Source organism: Apium graveolens, chromosome 10 (genome assembly GCF_009905375.1).
Source record: "Apium graveolens cultivar Ventura chromosome 10, ASM990537v1, whole genome shotgun sequence".
NCBI classification, from domain to species: Eukaryota; Viridiplantae; Streptophyta; class Magnoliopsida; order Apiales; family Apiaceae; genus Apium; species Apium graveolens.
In genome coordinates this window covers 98,104,925-98,123,239 of record NC_133656.1, presented here as the reverse complement: position 1 = coordinate 98,123,239, position 18,315 = coordinate 98,104,925, and positions in this window count along the sequence as shown.

Genomic DNA, 18,315 nt, shown 5'->3' with positions numbered 1-18,315 from the left:
ATGACTATGTTTCTGGAAGCTACAGATCCAGAATATCTTGATAGAATCAAGGAAGTGCCTCACAAACCACAAAAGCTCGCTGTTGCAGTTGCAGGTGAAGCAGCAAAGTCAGTTGCAAAGGAGAAGAGTGACTACACTGCTGAAGATATCGCATCAATCGCTAAGAATGCTAAGGTACGACACTTACTGCATAGTGCCATTGATAATGTATTGTCAAACAGGGTAATAAACTGCAAGACTGTAAAGGAGATATGGGATGCCTTGGAAACAAGATGTCAGGGAACTGATACGATTAAGAAGAACAGGAAGACAATACTCACTCAAGAGTATGAACACTTTGACTCAAATCTTGATGAAACGACTCTTGATGAAATTTATGGGATGCTCAAGACTCATGAGCTTGAGATGGAACAAAGAAGCAAGAGTAAAGGAGGAAAGTCAATGACAGTTGCTCTTAAGGCTGAAGAAGAATCCCCCAAGGCAGCTACCTCAAGGAAAGGCAGGGGTAAAGCTCTCTTCACAAAGTCTGATACTGAGTCATCAAGTTCTGATAGTGATGATGACTCAGAATCTGAAAGCTTTCCTGAGACGGATGTTGATGAAGAGATGATGAAGCTGTGTGCCCTTATGGTGAAAGGAATCACAAAGATTGCATACACGAAGTTCAGGAAGGGAAAGAAGTTTTCCAGGAAAGGTGCAAGTTCTGATAAGAAGAATTTCAGAAAATCTGAGGGCAAAGGAGGAAAGTCTGACAGAGGATATTATACAAATGTCAAATGCTACAACTGTGGTGAGAAAGACCTTATATCTCCTGATTGCAAGAAAGTGAAGAGTGACAAAGGCAAAGCTCTTGTCACAAAGAACAAAAGCTGGACATACACCTCAGATTCTGAAAGTGAGAAGAATTATGCCTTGATGGCAAATGCTGATATGGCAAGTGCTGAAAGCAGTTCTGAAGCTGCTGAGTTAAAGGTACCTCAAACTACTTATGCCTTTCATACTGATGATATTAACGAGTTGAGAAGATATCTTAAAACCATGTTCATTAGCTATAGAGATCAAACTTTAACATGTGAAAAATTAACTTCTGAAAATCTTGCTTGCAAAAAGAGGAATGATTATTTAGAAAAAGAGTTAGTCATGTTTCATCAAACTCAGAAAGATAGAGATGATGCTTTATATATTAGGAATGAAGTGCTTAAAATAAATGAATCTCTAAAAGCTGATATAGAAAAGGAAAGAGAGATTATCAGGACTTGGACTAACTCTGGCAGAACAACTCAGAATCTGTTAAGTAGTGAAAACTAGAAAGAGGGCTTAGGTTATGGAGATGATAAGAATGATAAAGGAATTGTAGAAATTAAGCCTATAGTTGTTAATCAAAAATCTAAGTTAAAGCCTGTTAAGTTTGTAGCTGTAAAGTCTGATAATGAGAAATCAGAAGTTAAAAAGGAGTTAATTTCTGACAAACTAAAACAGGAAAAGACAACTGAAGTAAACGTAGGCTTAATGACAAAGAAGCAGCTTAAGCATAAGCTGAAAGAAATTAAGAATGCAAACAAGGTAAAATCACCTAGGAAAAATAGGAATGGAAAGGAAGGTGTGAATAAAAATAATGATTATAAGCCTGTTCCTGATGCTCCTAGAAAAATATGTCATAACTGTGGAAGTTCTAACCATCTGGCTTCTTTTTGCAGGAAGAATAAGAACATAAACTCCTTACCTTCAAAGTCAGGAGTTAAGAGTCAGTCTGTTAGATATAAGCCACAAAATCCTTGTTTTCATTGTGGTAGTTTATGCCATTCCATTTATACTTGTAAATTGAGGGCCAATACAGATCATAATTAGAAATGACCCCAACTACAAGTCAAAGATCTACAAACTCAGGGGGAGTTTCTTCTAATCAAAACTCTATCACACATTAAGACAACAATGAGGCCTCTTCATCTAGAGCTAATCTACCACAACAGAGGAAATGGACTAGAGATCACCCATTTGAACTAATTATTGATGATATATCTTCTATAGTGCAGACAAGAAAAGCAACTCAAGAGGAATGTCTATATAGCAGCTTTCTATCTCAGGAAGAGCCTAAAAAGGTAGAGGAAGCTCTGTTGGATCCTGATTGGATTTTAGCTATACAGGAGGAGCTAAACCAATTTGAAAGGAATAAAGTTTGGAAGCTGGTACCCAAGCCTAAAGGAAAAAATCCTATTAACACTAAGTGGGTATTCAGAAACAAGATGGATGAAAATGGCATTATAGTCAAAAACAAAGCTAGATTGGTTGATAAGGGCTATTGTCAACAAGAAGGAATTGATTTTGATGAAACCTTTGCTCCTGTTGCAAGACTTGAAGCTATCAGAATCTTCTTAGCCTATGCAGCCCATGCCAATTTCAAAGTCTATCAAATGGATGTCAAAAATGCTTTTCTAAATGGAGATTTGGAGGAGGAAGTAAATGTCAGTCAGCCTCCTGGTATTGAAGAACCAAATTTTTCAGAATATGTCTACTATCTTTTGAAAGCACTTTATGGATTGAAGCAAGCATCTAGAGCCTGGTATGATACTTTGTCAAAGTTTCTCTTATAAATTCACTTCACAAGAGATACTGTTGATAAAACTTTATTCTTTAGAAATGTTAATGGCTCTAGTATACTTGTTCAAATTTATGTAGATGACATTATATTTGGTTCTACAGATGAAAAACTTTATAAAAAGTTTGCCAAACTAATGTAAAGTAAATATGAAATGAGCATGATGGGAGAACTAACTTACTTTCTTGGTTTACAAGTTAAGCAAGTTAATGATGGAATATTCATTAGTAAAACCAAATACATTTATGATCTTTTGAAGAAGTTTGACTTAATGGATTGCACATCTGCAAAAACTCCCATGGCCACTACAACCAAACTTAAATTAAACACTACTGAAAAGTATGTGAATATTTCAAGTTATAGAGGCATGGTTGGCTCACTTTTATATTTAACAGCCAGTAGGCCAGATATAATGTTTGTCACATGTCTTTGTGCTAGATTTCAGGCTGATCCTAGAGAATCTCATTTAATAGCTATTAAGAGAATTTTCAGATATCTCAAAGGAACACCAAAACTTGGCATTTGGTATCCTAGAGATTCTGGTTTTGATCTAACTGGCTATTCAGATGTAGATTATGCAAGTTGTAAAATTGTTAGAAAAAGTACAACAGGAACCTGTTAATTTCTGGGAAATAAGCTAGTATCTTGGTTCAGTAAAAAGCAAAATTCAGTCTCTACTTCTACAGATGAACCTGAATATATCGATGTTGGTAGTTGTTGTGCTAAGATTTTATGGATGAAAAATCAACGGTTGGACTATGGTCTACAGGTGAATAGGATTCCTATTTTCTGTGACAACACAAGTTCCATTGCAATTACTGAAAATCCAGTACCGCATCCAAGGACCAAACACATTGACATCAAGTACCACTTCATTAAAGAGCATATTATGAATGGTACTGTGGAACTTCATTTTGTTCCAAGCGAGAAGCAACTTGCAGACATCTTTACCAAGCCACTTGATGAATCCACCTTCACTAGGTTGGTAAGTGAGTCAGGTATGCTTAATTACTCTTAATATGTTTTGATGTCTAAGCAGTTTGAATTGCAGCCAGAATAATATTTGATATTTCTTGTCAAAAATGTAAATTGTGGCTAAGTCAGAATTTACATCTCGACGGATGTTCATTATTCGTTGAAAATGAACATCTGTTGAATTTTATTATCCGTAGAAATATCAATTATCACTCTGGGTAATTTTATCATTATCCGTCGAATTGCACTCAGTCTTAGCCATTAATTTTAAGCATCATCCGTCGAATTTACTTACAGCTTGTATGTATATTTCAACGGATAATCTTAGAATTTTGACAGTTTTCTTTATTTTTGAAATGGCTATTTTGGGCTAATTTGATTGGTTACTTTATTTAATTTTTAATTTTTGACAGTTTATTACTGAGTAAGTATAAAAGCTAATTTCATTTCTATTTTTCACTTTTATAACTCTCTTCTTCCCAAAGCAAATACTTTCTTTCTGCAACTAACTTCAATCACATAAATGGCACCCGTAGTCAAAATCATGTTCTCAACTGGGTTTATCTATGAAAAGAACAACTTTGTGGATCTGGTAAACAAGCAAATTATGGCATCTGAAGATTATCACAAGATGATGAACTTCATACTGAACTGCAAATTGAGTTATTCCATGCTTGAGTCTCCAACCATCTACTGTGAAGTTATCGAGGAAATTTGGACTATAAAAGTGTTCAACTCTAAGGACAAAACTATTACCTTCACTCTCAAAGGTAATGAACACTGTGTTAACTGTGATGCTATTGAAAAATGCTTTAAATTGCCTGAAAATAACACACTTGCTTCACACACAGACACTGATGTGAGTAATATGCTAGTTTCCATGGGCTATGCTCTTGATGCCACTAAATTAGGTGATGTTAGGAGAATGGGTCTTAGAAAGGAATGGAGTTTTCTGTGTGATTCATTCATTAAAGTGTTTTCTGGAAAAATTAGTAATTTTGATGTTGTATCTTACTCACTTGTTCACATGCTTTATATGCTTCTTAGTGATAAGTACTTCAATTTTAGCACTTCTGTTATGTATGAGTTAGGGAGTAAATTAGGGGATATTAAGAAGAGGTCTAAGAATATTTATTATGCTGGATTCTTCATGATGATAGCTAATTTTGTTTCTGAGAATCTCTCAATTGAGAAACCAACAAACAAGTTAGATTGTTGGGTCCAAGAGAGAAGAGTTATTGCTGATCTAAACAGGACAAATCACCACAAGGATATTCCCCTTGTGTACATGCCATTCATGGAACAGCCTCAGGTAAGTGAGGTAAACATTTTTTCCCTACTACTTCCCAACCTATTACTTCTTTACTATTAAATGTGGTTATGGAACCTGTGACAGTGACCAAACAGGTGCCTACCCAAGCCATCAAACCAACAGTTTCCAAATTCAAGTCAAAGAAAGCCCCCTCTAGTTTCTTTCAAAAGAGACTAGTTGTAAAATCCACTAAAAGCCAAGAGGGGAGTGTGAATGGAAGTGAGAATGGTGAGGGACAGGGTGAACATCAAAGAAGCCCTAAGAATAAGGATGGAGAGGTGAGTTCATCCCAGCCTAGCCACACTACAGTTTCCTAACAAACTGTAGTGCTTAACAAGGATATAAGCTCATTGCTAGTGGTATCCTCCCAAAAGGATGTGACTATTGAACAAAACTCTCAGCCAATAGAACAGGCCAAGAGGGTTAGGGACATAAGCTCACCCCAGACTTATGTCATAAAGAAGAAATCAAAAACCATTGGGGATACACTGGGTGCACACACAATGCCTACTACAGTCAAAGACTTAGTTCATGCACCTTCTCAAAGTCAGATTGATGTGGCTCCAATAAATGTGGAGTCACAGCCAAAATCTTTAGTTATAGAAGCACCTCACACTCAAAACTCACCCATAAATTCTCTGGATGTGGACATGATTCACACATCAATTCCTGATTCTCCATCTTTAACTCTCATGGAGAAGCCAAAATCTCAAGCAAGTGAGCATCATCTTTTAGATGATTTGTTGGCTCACTTGCCATTCCTTTCTAATTCTACCGAGAATACTTTGCAATATCTCAAATCAATCTCCACAGATTCTACATTAGTCTCTACTCCAAACTTTGTCATTCCTACTATCTCGATGGATATTGTTCATCTGTCTACTAGTGACTGTATCTCGACGGATGTGCTTCACAGCAGTCATCCGTTGAAACTTTCAACTACTATTTCGACGGATGTTTCTTATCCGTTGAATATCACCGCACAACTCCAAATTTCACCTACACTTACAAGTGCAGATGATCTAGTGGTTGTACAGTCACTCTTATGATTGAGGGAAGGGAGTGAACAGAGTGAGAGGCTGAGTTGCTCTCAGGAAAAAGGAGAGAAAATGAGTGAAACTTTGCAAGCTATTTCTTCCAGCTTGGCAAAAGTGAGTGAGTGGAGTCCCACCTTAGTAGGTGAAGGTGAGGGTGGGAAGCCAAGGGGAGCCCTTGATGCAAAAACAGATAAAAATGAGAGAAAAGCAGGTACATAAGAATGGGAAGAGTCCATTGTTAGTGAGTTAATGGATGTCAATGAGGCTGAAAAGAAACAGCTATTTCAGCAAGAATATCAAGCTGTCTTAGACTCTGTTTCTTATGAAGCTGAGGCATTTACTCACCCTGTTCCAGCTTATCAAATTTTAGCTGAACATGACAATGTGGCTGTTGGGAAGATATTGAACTTGGTGCACACTACTGAATCTATGCAAAGGGCAAAGGATACAATCACTGCCATGCCTTCCACAGATGGTGATGACTTTGCCTATCCATCTGGTGGTTCTGAGGAGTTTGGGGATGAAGATGATGAAGATGACTTCATGCACACAGGGGGAGAAACAGGGCCTAGCTCAAACACAAACACTCCATCCTGGATGTTTAGCAAGGACTGTGATACATATCACTTCAAATCCACTCTCTTCAACTTAATTCAATAAACTCAGAAAGCTATTCAAGCCACTTTAGATGCCAACACCAAGTATCTTCTCCAAGAACACCTTGAATCTCTTCAGTTACACAAGATCCAGTCTCTCAAACAAAATCAAGATGTGTCTGAAATCAAGACTGATATTGGATAGGTCAAGAAAGACATCACTGAGAGATTAGAGTCTATGCTACCTGCCCCAACACTGTTGGATGTCACTAGACAGCTAAGGAAAAATTCTTATCTAGCCACCAAAGTGGACTCCCTGGACACCAGGTTCAGGACCATGAAAACCTCAATTACTCAAATCCATCTACACCATGCTCAATAAACTCTGCTACTTCAGAAACTGGTGGCAGCACAAACCTCAACCTTTACTCAACTTGATGCTAACAAAAAGGGGGAGAAAGACTCTATCATTCCAGTCATCCAGGGGGAGTCAACAAGTGAGGGGGAGAAAGTGCTCAATATTCAAGTAAGCAAAGTGATTGTTCCAGCAGTTAATTTCACAAAGCCACCAGCCTTGGACAACATTGATCAGATCAAGATAGTAACTGCTAAGTTGGAATCAAATGAAAAATTTAAAAAGCTTGATGTTGCAGCAGTTGAGCAAGAGCTGGATGCAAAATGGAGGAAGTTTAATGAAAACATCAAGAAGAAATTTGGTCCAATTAAGAAGCAAGACAAGGTCTTTTCTCACTTCTGCCAATTGAGACAAATTTTAGCTAATGAAATGAGCCTGGGGAACATGGAAAGGGGTCAACCCTCATCAATCAAGTCTCCAAAGGCCGGTGTGATCTTTCAACCAAAAAGGAATTATCCAAAGAATTCAGACAAAAATCCATTGGACCTATCATATGAAACCCCTAGGCTAGATGAAAAGAAGCTGCTTGCAAGGTCTATTGCCTTATCCAAAGATCCCAGAGACACAATGTCAAAGAACAGAATTGCTAAGATCTAAAGGAATGGTAAACTAATATGCGTAGTGGCTGGACATCCACAGTTTGCAGAGGCTAAGAAAGAAGAAAAGGTGAGGCTTAAACAACAACAAAAGTAAGCTACTTTAGAAGCTAAGAACCTAGCCAAGAAGCCTGCAACCACAGAAGTTACATTGCCTATTATGATAACTGAAGATCTGAATGAAGGAAAGAAAGAAGAACCAAAGCAGACTAAGAGGAAGTTTAGATACAAAATCCATGCAAAGAGGAAGATAGATTTCAATAAAGATAAGGAAGACTACATGCCAACCCAATCTACAACTTCAAGCCAATCATCCATACCTACTGTGAAGGAGGCTGAATTCAAGGTTGATCCTAGCATCACCTTTCATGGTGAACAGGTTGTTCCTAAGGATGAACCCATAGATTGGGACATCTTGCCTCTTCCTGATCTAAATTTTCCAATCTTTTCCAAACCAAGAAAAATAAAGAAAAGAGTAGTCAAAACAGTCAAGCCTGTTAAACTTCAATCCAAGCAAGTGGCCAAACCCAATCCTAATGTCAACAAGGGAGATCAACTCTACATATGTGACATTAAAGAATTTTCAGACATAAATCTCTATCTGGATGAACTAGAAGAAGTTAGAGCTATTGATGCCTACAAGCACCTTCCAGAGAGACTAGTCTCCAGGTACAAGGGTGGTAAAGAGATTACATGGCCACTTCACATAATTCTCAATGAAGGTTATTCCACTTTGGTGACCATCTTCTCTACAATAAAGAAAAACTTTGGATTTAATATAGTTGCCAAGAAGATGGTACTAAACAAGATTGAGGAGATAAGGAATAGCTGGAGAGGACCAAATGCACTTCTAAGAGTATTGACAATCCCTTTTACTGGAGATAGGGTGCATTGAAGGTTCGAGGATGAAAAATACATCAGAAGATTCTTCAGATTGGAAGATCATCTAAAGATTACAAGCAATGAAACTCTCAAGGAGATGCAAGAAAAGCTGGATCAGACAAATGAGGATGAATCAGAATAACTCCAATAACAGATTGAAGAGAATGATGTGAAGCTGGGAAAGAAATCAAGGCAGTCAAGGAAATGATCTAAATTTGCTCAGTCTAAAGGAGCACCTTGAAAATGATCTGTAAGACACTCTACAAATCTTTCTTTGTGAGGATTTTCAATAAACTGCAGCACTTGTAAACTTTATCTACTTTTTTTCACTCTGTATTCATAGAGTGTTTTGTTATCATCAAGTTTCTCTTAATTTATGGCTACAATTCTAGTAGACATAAATTGGGGGAGATTGTTAGAAATATGTTGTGTACTTGATGATAACTTGAACTAAACACTTAGTAGATTTTAGTTAAGTGATTTTGTAGCTTTCAACGGATGATCATTTCAACATCCGTTAAAAGAGTAGCTTATGTAATAATAAGATTAGTAGCACATTTCTGCATACTTAAATAACTTAGTGAACTAGATGTTGTAGAATGTTTAAGTCATGTTGACTAACAGATTGATATGCAAGATAGGTTGGTTAATTGTAAATATTAGATACCTTGTAATCTTATAAAAATGAAAATGAGTCAAATGCCAAGAAGACAGTCTCAACGGATGATTCACAAAGTTTCAACGGATGATCAACTTAAGTCTCGACGGATGATTAACCTGAGTTTTAATGGATGATGTTAAGTGGCATTTATGTCCACTTAGAACATCCTATAAAGGCTTGAATTGGTGTTTTATACTCAAGTAATTTGTGTTTTTGATGTGTTTTGTAGTGTTTTTGCATTTCAGGCATATATTAGGAATTCAGGTGATTTAGCATCGCTTTGATGCTAAAATGGTGTTTAGTAGGTGTCATGAAGATCATTTGTGCAAAGACCGTTAAGAACCAGGAATTAAAGAGAAGCAAAATCAGAATTTTTTCCAGAAGGACGGTCGCGCCAGAAGTACGGAAGGTCAACGCGCCCGTGCTGGTGAAGCGCGCGGCCGTGCCAGGTCGGGATGAAAGAATCCTGATTTTCTTATAATTCAGATTTCTGGGCTTCTAATCTGCATGGGCTGCTATATAATGACAACTTAAGATCATTTTTCAAGAGAGGAGACATAACAGAGCTTAAGGAGAGATCGACGAGAAGACCTATAGCATAATTCAATGAAGGCGAAGAAGACCTAGTTTATTCTTGTGATTCTTTGTTCTAAGTTGTAATATTGAATGCTCGTTTCTTGTTCATTGAACCTATACACTTGTGGCGTACTTGGTTTATTATTTATTCAGTATAAAGACTATGTTTATTATACCATGCTTTCATCAGAACCCACATTGATGATGAGTCCGATTATGGGCTAATCGTTATCGTGGGGTTCTAGCGGATTTACTTATGGATTTCTTTAGTTAATTTGTTTCAATACCTTAGTGTGTGGTGATTGTATGATATCCTAGTATTGGTTGTGCTTATTCGTCTTATGAGCATCGTGAACTTATAAGATAGCGTGTTAATCTCTATTGAAGCGAAAGTTAATATAGGGGTTTAGAACATACCATGCTAACATAGGCTCATATATTTGATATGCATGATTCGTAGGTAATTTTAACCATCTTACTTTCCCTATGTAATCATGATAGATAACTTGCGCATTAAACCGTTATGTTGTCAAATTCTATAGACATATAAGGTCTCAATATAATTGGTGTCTATTCAGCTTCTATCTCTTTTGTGGATGTCTGGTAGTAGCGTATTCGTACAATGAAAGTTGGCATTTACTAGTTTCGTGTTATCTGATTAGTATGATCACCATTGCATGCTAAGGTTAAGAACGTAAAAGGCTTTTGAATTAAGTAGTAATGAAGTTAGAATCCCATGTTTGGGTTATATAATTAAATCGACCTTTTAATTCTCGTAGTTAATTGCATATTAGTTAATAATCTTAGTTATAAACAATCTCAATTTGTTAATCGTCTTAGCATTAAATAATAACCATACCATTGTTGCATAAGTGCATTGATTGAAATTAACCTAAACCAGTCTCTGTGGGAATGAACTAGAATTGATTCTATATTACTTGCGATCGTGTATACTTGCGTGAATATTAGCACGTGTTTTCGTCTTAACAGATGATCAATCTGAGTTTCAACGGATGATCAAATTCAAAAAAAAGCAGTGATAGTGACTTGACAGTCACATGCATTGGTCGTATGCAAATGGAATGTGGCAGCCTAATTCAGGTTTTAAAGAACAAAGAAGCATTTCCATTTTCATGCTAAATTGAAGATATTCAAAGATGCTGGAAAGAGAAGTGAAGAAGCATGAAGTTAGACTAGAAATAATTTGTCTTATTTGTTTGTCTTCTTATCATGTAACTTGGTAATATATATACCAAGTGTAGCAAGTTGAATAGTATCCAAGTTAGCAAACAATTTCTAGAGAAATAGATAAGGCATAATTTGTAAAGAATTTCTCTGCATTTTGTGGATTCAACTTGTAAGCAGCTGTGTACATATTGTAACACAGAGTTCTATACTTAATATATATCTCTGGTGGAAAAGTTCAATCCACCGGAAAGTTTTTAAATACTTGTATTTATATGCTTTGTGATTTGATTTCTATTTTACTTTCATTCCGCACTATTACAAAATCAAACACGGTTATTTATTTGTTGAAGAACTGTTTTTGAAATCTAAAAAGAAGCCAGAATTCCATTCAACCCCCCCTTCTGTAATTCTTGTCTAGATTGTTTGGGAATAACAAGCTGTCAAACAGCAGTAGAGATAGGGTAAACTACCTGTTCAAAATGTGATGATTAATGAACTTGTAAAGAATGACTTCTCAACATTACTTCTGGAAATACGAATTCATACTAAATACATACATATATACCTACTACCGACAAATATCAAATGTCAGAGGAAGACCCTTTCGAGGATCTTTATATTAAGGAGGATATTTATATTAAGGTTTTAAAGGAAGACACTTTATGGGGTCTTATATTACTATTCCAACATCAAATAATACCATTCCAGAAACAATATTGTTACAAAACAATGAAACCAAGATATGAGTTTGGAGGTCTTATATCTGGATTATAGTCTGGGGTCTTATATTACTATTTCCACATTTCTAAGAATTTATCATCTGAGATTCAACATAGTATAATTCAAATCTGGAGCAATCATCCTAACTTCAGCTAGAGCAATACTCAGAATGCGGTTCAGCATCCTTATCAGCAGTATGCAGCAAAGCAATACAACCCTCCTGGTTTTCAGCAACCGCAATATGCACCAAGACAACAACTCCAGCTGCAACAATCTAATGAAAAATCCGAATTAGAGGAGTTGAGGCTCATGTGCAAGAGCCAAGCGGTGTCTATCAAGACCTTGGAGAATCAAATTGGGCAAATTGCCAATGCTTTGCTAAATTGTCAACCTGGTACACTCCCTAGTGACACTGAAGTTCCAGGAAAGAAGGATGCTAAGGAGCAGGTTAAGGCAATTACATTGATGTCTGGGAAGGTTGCAAATCCCGAAAAATCTCAAGTTTTGGAAGAAGAAGTTGTGGCTGAAGAAGAAGTGCAGAAGGAAGCAGAAGTGGAACCAAGGAAGACTACTGTGGAACACACTCCTCCTGAAGGTAATAAAGGGGAGAGACAGATCTATCCTCCACCTCCTTTTCCTAAGAGGCTGTAGAAGAAAAAGCTGGATAAGCTCTTTCGCTGAAGCTCTTGAACAGATGCCTAATTATGCGAAGTTTATGAAAGATATTCTCTCTCGGAAAGTGAAGCTTGATGACTTAGAGATAGTTGCTCTTACTGAGGAATGCAATGTTGTGCTGTAATAGAAGTTGCCTTCGAAACTTAAAGATCCTGGAAGCTTCATTATTCCTTGTACCATTGGAAAAGTGTCATTTGACAAATGCTTATGTGACTTGGGAGCTAGCATCAATCTGATGCCCTTGCCAATCTTCAAAAAGTTGGACTTACCTGATCCAAAGCCTACTTATATGACCTTGCAGTTGGCCGATCGTTCTATTACATATCCACGAGGCATTGTGGAGGATGTCTTGGTCAAGGTGGATAAACTCATATTTCCTGCTAATTTTGCAATTCTTGATTTCGAGGAGGATAAGAAGATTCCCATAATCTTGGAAAGACCATTCTTGGCTACTGGCCGAACCTTGATTGATGTGCAAAATGGTGAGCTTACTATGCGAGTGCTGGATCAGGATGTGACGTTCAATATTTCTAATGCCATGAAATTCACGACTGAAAATGAGAAGTGCTTAAAAATGGAGTTGGTCGATTCTGTGGTTACTTTAGAACTTGATCAAATGCTAAGGTCTGATGCCTTAGAGAAGGCCTTGTTGGGGAATTTAGATAGTGAAGATGATGAAGGAGATGAACAGTTGCAGTATTTGAATGCTTCTCCTTGGATGCGAAGTCTAGATATGCCTTTTGAATCTCTTGGATTGGAGGAGTTGAACAAATCTCCAAAGCACCTCAAGCCATCTATTAAGGAAGCTCCTACACTTGAGCTTAAACCATTGCCTGAACACTTAAGGTATGTTTTCTTAGGTGATGCATCTACTTTTCCTGTTATTATTGCATCTGACCTTTCAGGTAGTGATGAGTAAAAGCTCTTAAGAATTCTGAGAGAGTTCAAGTCGACAATTGGATGAAATATAGTAGATATCAAGGGAATTAGTCCTTCTTATTGTATCCATAAAATTCTGCTAGAGGAAGGTAGAAAGCCTATTATTGAGCAACAGAGAAGGCTTAATCCGATCATGAAAGAAGTTGTGAAGAAAGAAATCCTCAAATGGCTAGATGCAGGGATCATCTATCCAATTTCTGACAGTTCTTGGGTGAGTCCAGTTCAGTGTGTGCTGAAGAAAGGAGGCATCATAGTTGTTGTTAATGAAAAGAAGGAGTTCATTCCTACTCGGACAGTCACGGGGTGGAGAGTTTGCATGGATTACAGGAAGCTGAACAAGGCCACGAGGAAGGATCACTTCCCTCTTCCTTTTATTGATCGGATGCTTGACATATTGGTTGAACATGAGTACTACTATCTCCTGGATGGCTATTCGGGTTATAATCAGATTTGGATTGCTCCAGAAGATCAGGAAAATACTACATTCACTTGTCCGTTGGTACTTTTGCCTTCAAAAGAGTTTCTTTTGGGTTGTGTGGTGCACCTGCCATATTTTAGAGATGCATGATGGCTATCTTCTCTGACATGATTGGTCAGAATGTGGAGGTGTTCATGGACAATTTCTCTGTGTTCGGTGATTCTTTTGACGAGTTCTTGCAGAATTTTGGCGTCGTTCTTAAAAGGTGTGTTGATACCAATCTGGTTCTCAACTGGGAAAAATGTCATTTTATGGTACGACAGGGCATTATTCTTGGGCACAAGGTCTCTAGTAAAGGTCTTGAGGTGGACAAAGCCAAGGTGGGGGTTATCGAAAACCTTCCTCAACCAATTTCTGTTAAGGGAGTCCGCAGCTTTCTTGGTCATGCGAGAATCTATATGAGGTTCATCAAGGACTTCTCAAAAATCTCTAAACCCTTGTGCAATCTTCTAGAGAAAGATGTCCCTTTCAAGTTTGATGATGAGTGCCTTGCTGCTTTTGAGATCTTAAAGAAGAGTTTGATCATGGAACCGGTCATAACTACACCTAATTGGGATGAACCTTTTGAGATTATGTGTGATGCAAGTGACTATGCAGTTGGAGCAGTTCTTGGGCAGAGAAAGAACAACGTATTTCATGTGGTCTACTATGCTAGTAAGACCCTCAATGGTGCTCAACTGAATTATACTACTGCTTAAAAGAACTCTTAGCCATTATCTACGGTTTTGAGAAGTTTCGATCTTATTTGCTTGGGACGAAGGTGATAGTTTTCACTGATCACGCTGCAATTCGCTCTCTCGTCTCGAAGAAGGACTTGAAGCCTAGACTGATTCGATGGGTTTTTTAACTTCAGGAATTTGAGTTGGAGATCAAGGACAGAAAGGGTACTGAGAATCAAGTCGCTGATCATCTCTCTCGTTTAGAAGATCCAAGTGTAACTTCATAGGATAAGACATTGATAAATGAGTCTTTTCCCGATGAGCAGTTGTTTGGGGTACAAGAGGAAGAACCGTGGTTCACAGACATTGTGAACTACCTTGTGAGCAATATTATGCCTCAAGACTTATCTTCTGCTCAAAGGAAGAAGTTTCTTCACGAGGTGAAGTGGTACATGTGGGATGAGCCATTCTTGTTTAGGCAAGGAGCTGACCAAATTATCAGGAGATGTATTCCATACAGTGAAACAAGGGGGATCTTGCGAGATTGCCATTCGACTGCTTATGGAGGCCACTATGGTGGAGAAAAAAGGCAGCTCGTATCCTTCAAGCGGGATTTTTCTGGCCTACATTGTTTAAGGATGCGCATCAATTTGTTTTGAAGTGTGATCGATGCCAGCGTGTGGGTAATATGTTTAAGAGGGATGAGATGCCTTTTAATGTGCTTCTCGAGGTTGAAGTCTTTTATGTTTGGGGAAATGACTTCATGAGGCCATTTGTCTCATCTTGCAATAATCAATATATCTTGTTGGTGGTTGATTATATTTTGAAATGGGTCGAAGTCAAGGCTTTGTCGACAAATGATGCGAAGGTAGTGCTTACTTTTCTTTATAAGCAGATATTCACAAGGTTTGGGACTCCAAGAGTCATAATCAGTGACGAGGGATCCCATTTCTGCAATCTCAAGTACACTGCTATGATGTAGAGATATAATGTGACGCATTGCTACAGCCTACCATCCTCAAACTAATGGTCAAGCTGAGGTGTCTAACAGGGAGATACAACGTATTCTAGAGAAAATTATGTGTCCATCAAGGAAGGATTGGTCTTTGCAGCTGGATGAAACTGTGTGGGCGTATAGAACAACATGCAAGACTCCGCTTGGCATGTGGCCGTTTCAGTTGGTTTATGGTAAGGGATGTCATTTGCCTGTGGAGCTCGAGTAGCGTATTGGGATTTGAAGAAGTTGAACCTTGATATGGATGAAGCTGGTAAGAAAAGAATGCTTCAATTGAATGGACTCGACGAGTTTCGGCTTCAAGCGTTTGAGAATAACAAAATGTATAAGGAGAAAGTCAAGAGGTGGCACGATAGGAGTCTAGTGCTCAAAGCATTTGTTCCGGGGTAACAAGTTCTTTTATTCAACCCTCGTCTCCGTCTTTTTCCTGGAAAATTGAAGTCGAGGTGGTCAGGGCCGTTTGTTATCAAAACTGTGTTTCCACATGGGGCAGTGGAGATTTTTGAGAATGATCCAGGCCGAGCATTCAAGGTGAATGGACAGAGGTTGAAGCATTATTACGGGGATACGGCAAACCGTGAGGTGGTTAGTGCCGTTCTATTGTCCACTTAATCTCGGGATTCTACGTCAAGTTAACGACGTAAAGCAAGCGCTTCATGGGAGGCAACCCAAGTTTGTTGTACATTTGTAGATATAGGAAGAAGAAAGCAAGGAAAAATCATAAAAAAATCAGAAAAAAGAAAAAAATCCAGTGTCAACTACAGTAGCACGGCGCGCCCGCGCTGAGATACGGGGCGGCCGCGCTAATTTTCCAGTAGGTGCACGCGCCCGTGCTGGTATCGGGGGCGGCCGCGCTGGTTTTCCAGTAACACGACGCGCCCGCGCTGCCAGGCGGGGCGGCCGTGCTACATCCCTGTAGTCGAAAAAAAGGCAGAAAAAAAAACAGAAAATCGGGGAGTTTAATACAAAATCAATTCAAACCCGAATTTTACTCTCCCACCTCCCATATTTCCCTCTCCAAATCAATTTCAATCAACCCCATTACTCCCATTATTCTCATAATCAATTCCCACTTCTTTTCCATAATTAATTCTCACCTAATCTCCTATATATACACACACTTATACACAAACTTCTCCATCACTTCCTCAAATTCTCAAACACAAATCTCTCTTATACACTTCTATTTTCTCAAACTTATTCACTTTCAATGGCATCCAAAAGATAACGAACCCAAGTTAGCTGCATCAGCACTGATTCTTCGAGTGTGGGTGGTGTGAGGCCTAGGTTTTCAACTCCGGGGGCTGAGGCGGAGTATGCAAGGCTGCTTTCGAAGCCCATAACCAAGAAGCGAGGTTTTCTGCCATCAAAGAGGGATGGTAAATTATTGGAGATGATTGTGGAGATGGGTTGGATTGCTTTTTGTGAGGCACCCGCTGCTGTACCTATGAGTGTGGTTCGCGAGTTCTACGCGAATGCAAAGGCGGAGAAGAACGAATTTTCTATGGTGAGGGGGTTGATTGTAGAGTATAGTGCTGAGACGATTCGGAGGGTGATTAAGCAGCCCGAGAGAAGGCCAGATCAGGATAACTGGAACGAGAAGACAGGGGATGATTTTAACTTGGATTTTATCGTTGCTACACTGTGTGTGCCTGAGACTCACTGGAAGTTCAAGAAGGGCACGAACGAGTATGCCACTTTCCCTGCCTCGTGCATGAACAGGTTTGCACGTGCATGGAATTCCTTTATTTGTGCCAACATCATGCCATCTTCTCACGTGCATGATGTTACTGTGGAGCGTGCACGGTTATTGTGGGGGATTCTTCAGGGGGACTATGTGGATCTTGGAATGGTGATTCATCAGGGTATTTTAAGGTTTCTTCGTGGGAGTACTACGGGTTCTATACCCTATGCATCCATTGTGACAAAGCTATGTGTGGCGGTTGGAGTTCATTGGCCCACACACGAGCAGCTGCAGCTTCCGAGTGCCCCGATTGATAGTTTGACGTTGTTGAGTATGCAGGAGTGGTACGGTGGTAAGCCTGATCTGAAGGGGCTTGGCTATTCTTATGACCATTTTCCAGGTGGACGTCCAGCACCTCAGGTATATGCTAGTGGGACGACTCAGGCGAGCAGAGCAGCTTGGAGAGCTGAATTGGGTGAGGCTGGTCCTTCGCGGTCACAACAGCAGCAACAGTAGGAGGAAGCACAAGGCAGTGATGGTTTGAGTTTAGCGCAGTATAGGCGCTTGATGAGGAGGATGCGATGCATGACATCCATAGTCGGTTTGCACAGGACCTCACCCAGGTGTTGGGGACTGCATTCAAAGCCACATGAGTTGATATCCAGTGGCCATTATTCGGTGAGGACTCTGTGTACCTGCGTCCAGACACTTCTGACACACCACCCCATGAGGGTGATGACCCTGATTCTGAGTAGGTATGCCTGATTTCTTTCTATTACCTTCACCGAGGACAGTGAATATTTCAAGTTTGGGGGTAGTAGTTAAGAAATATATGTTATGTGTGAGTCTCATATAGTTTGCATATTCATGATAGTTAAGTTCATATAGTGCATATTTGCCATGTAGTAGTTTTTTTTATTATTTTATTTTGCATGATAGTTATTGCATATAGTTCATGCATTTGCATTATAACATGATCCCTTAAGTTTGCTTTTCCCGATTGATTTGTGATATTAATGCTAGTGTAGTGATGTCGTATTTAGGAATGTTAAGTCTTATCGAGTTGATTTGCATGCTAGACGCAATAAATTTTAGTAAGTCTTATAGATTGCTTGAGTGCTAGATCATGATCATGTTTTCTTTGTTTGTCGAGGTTTAATCACATGTTTATATTTAGAATTTAGGATATTCTCTTAATGATAAAATAACATGGATATTTAAAAATTGGAAAAAAAAATTGGATTTCATTGCTAGTTATTGTGGCTAGATGTCAAATGGCTAGTAGCCGGCTCATTTTATATGAGTAGTCTA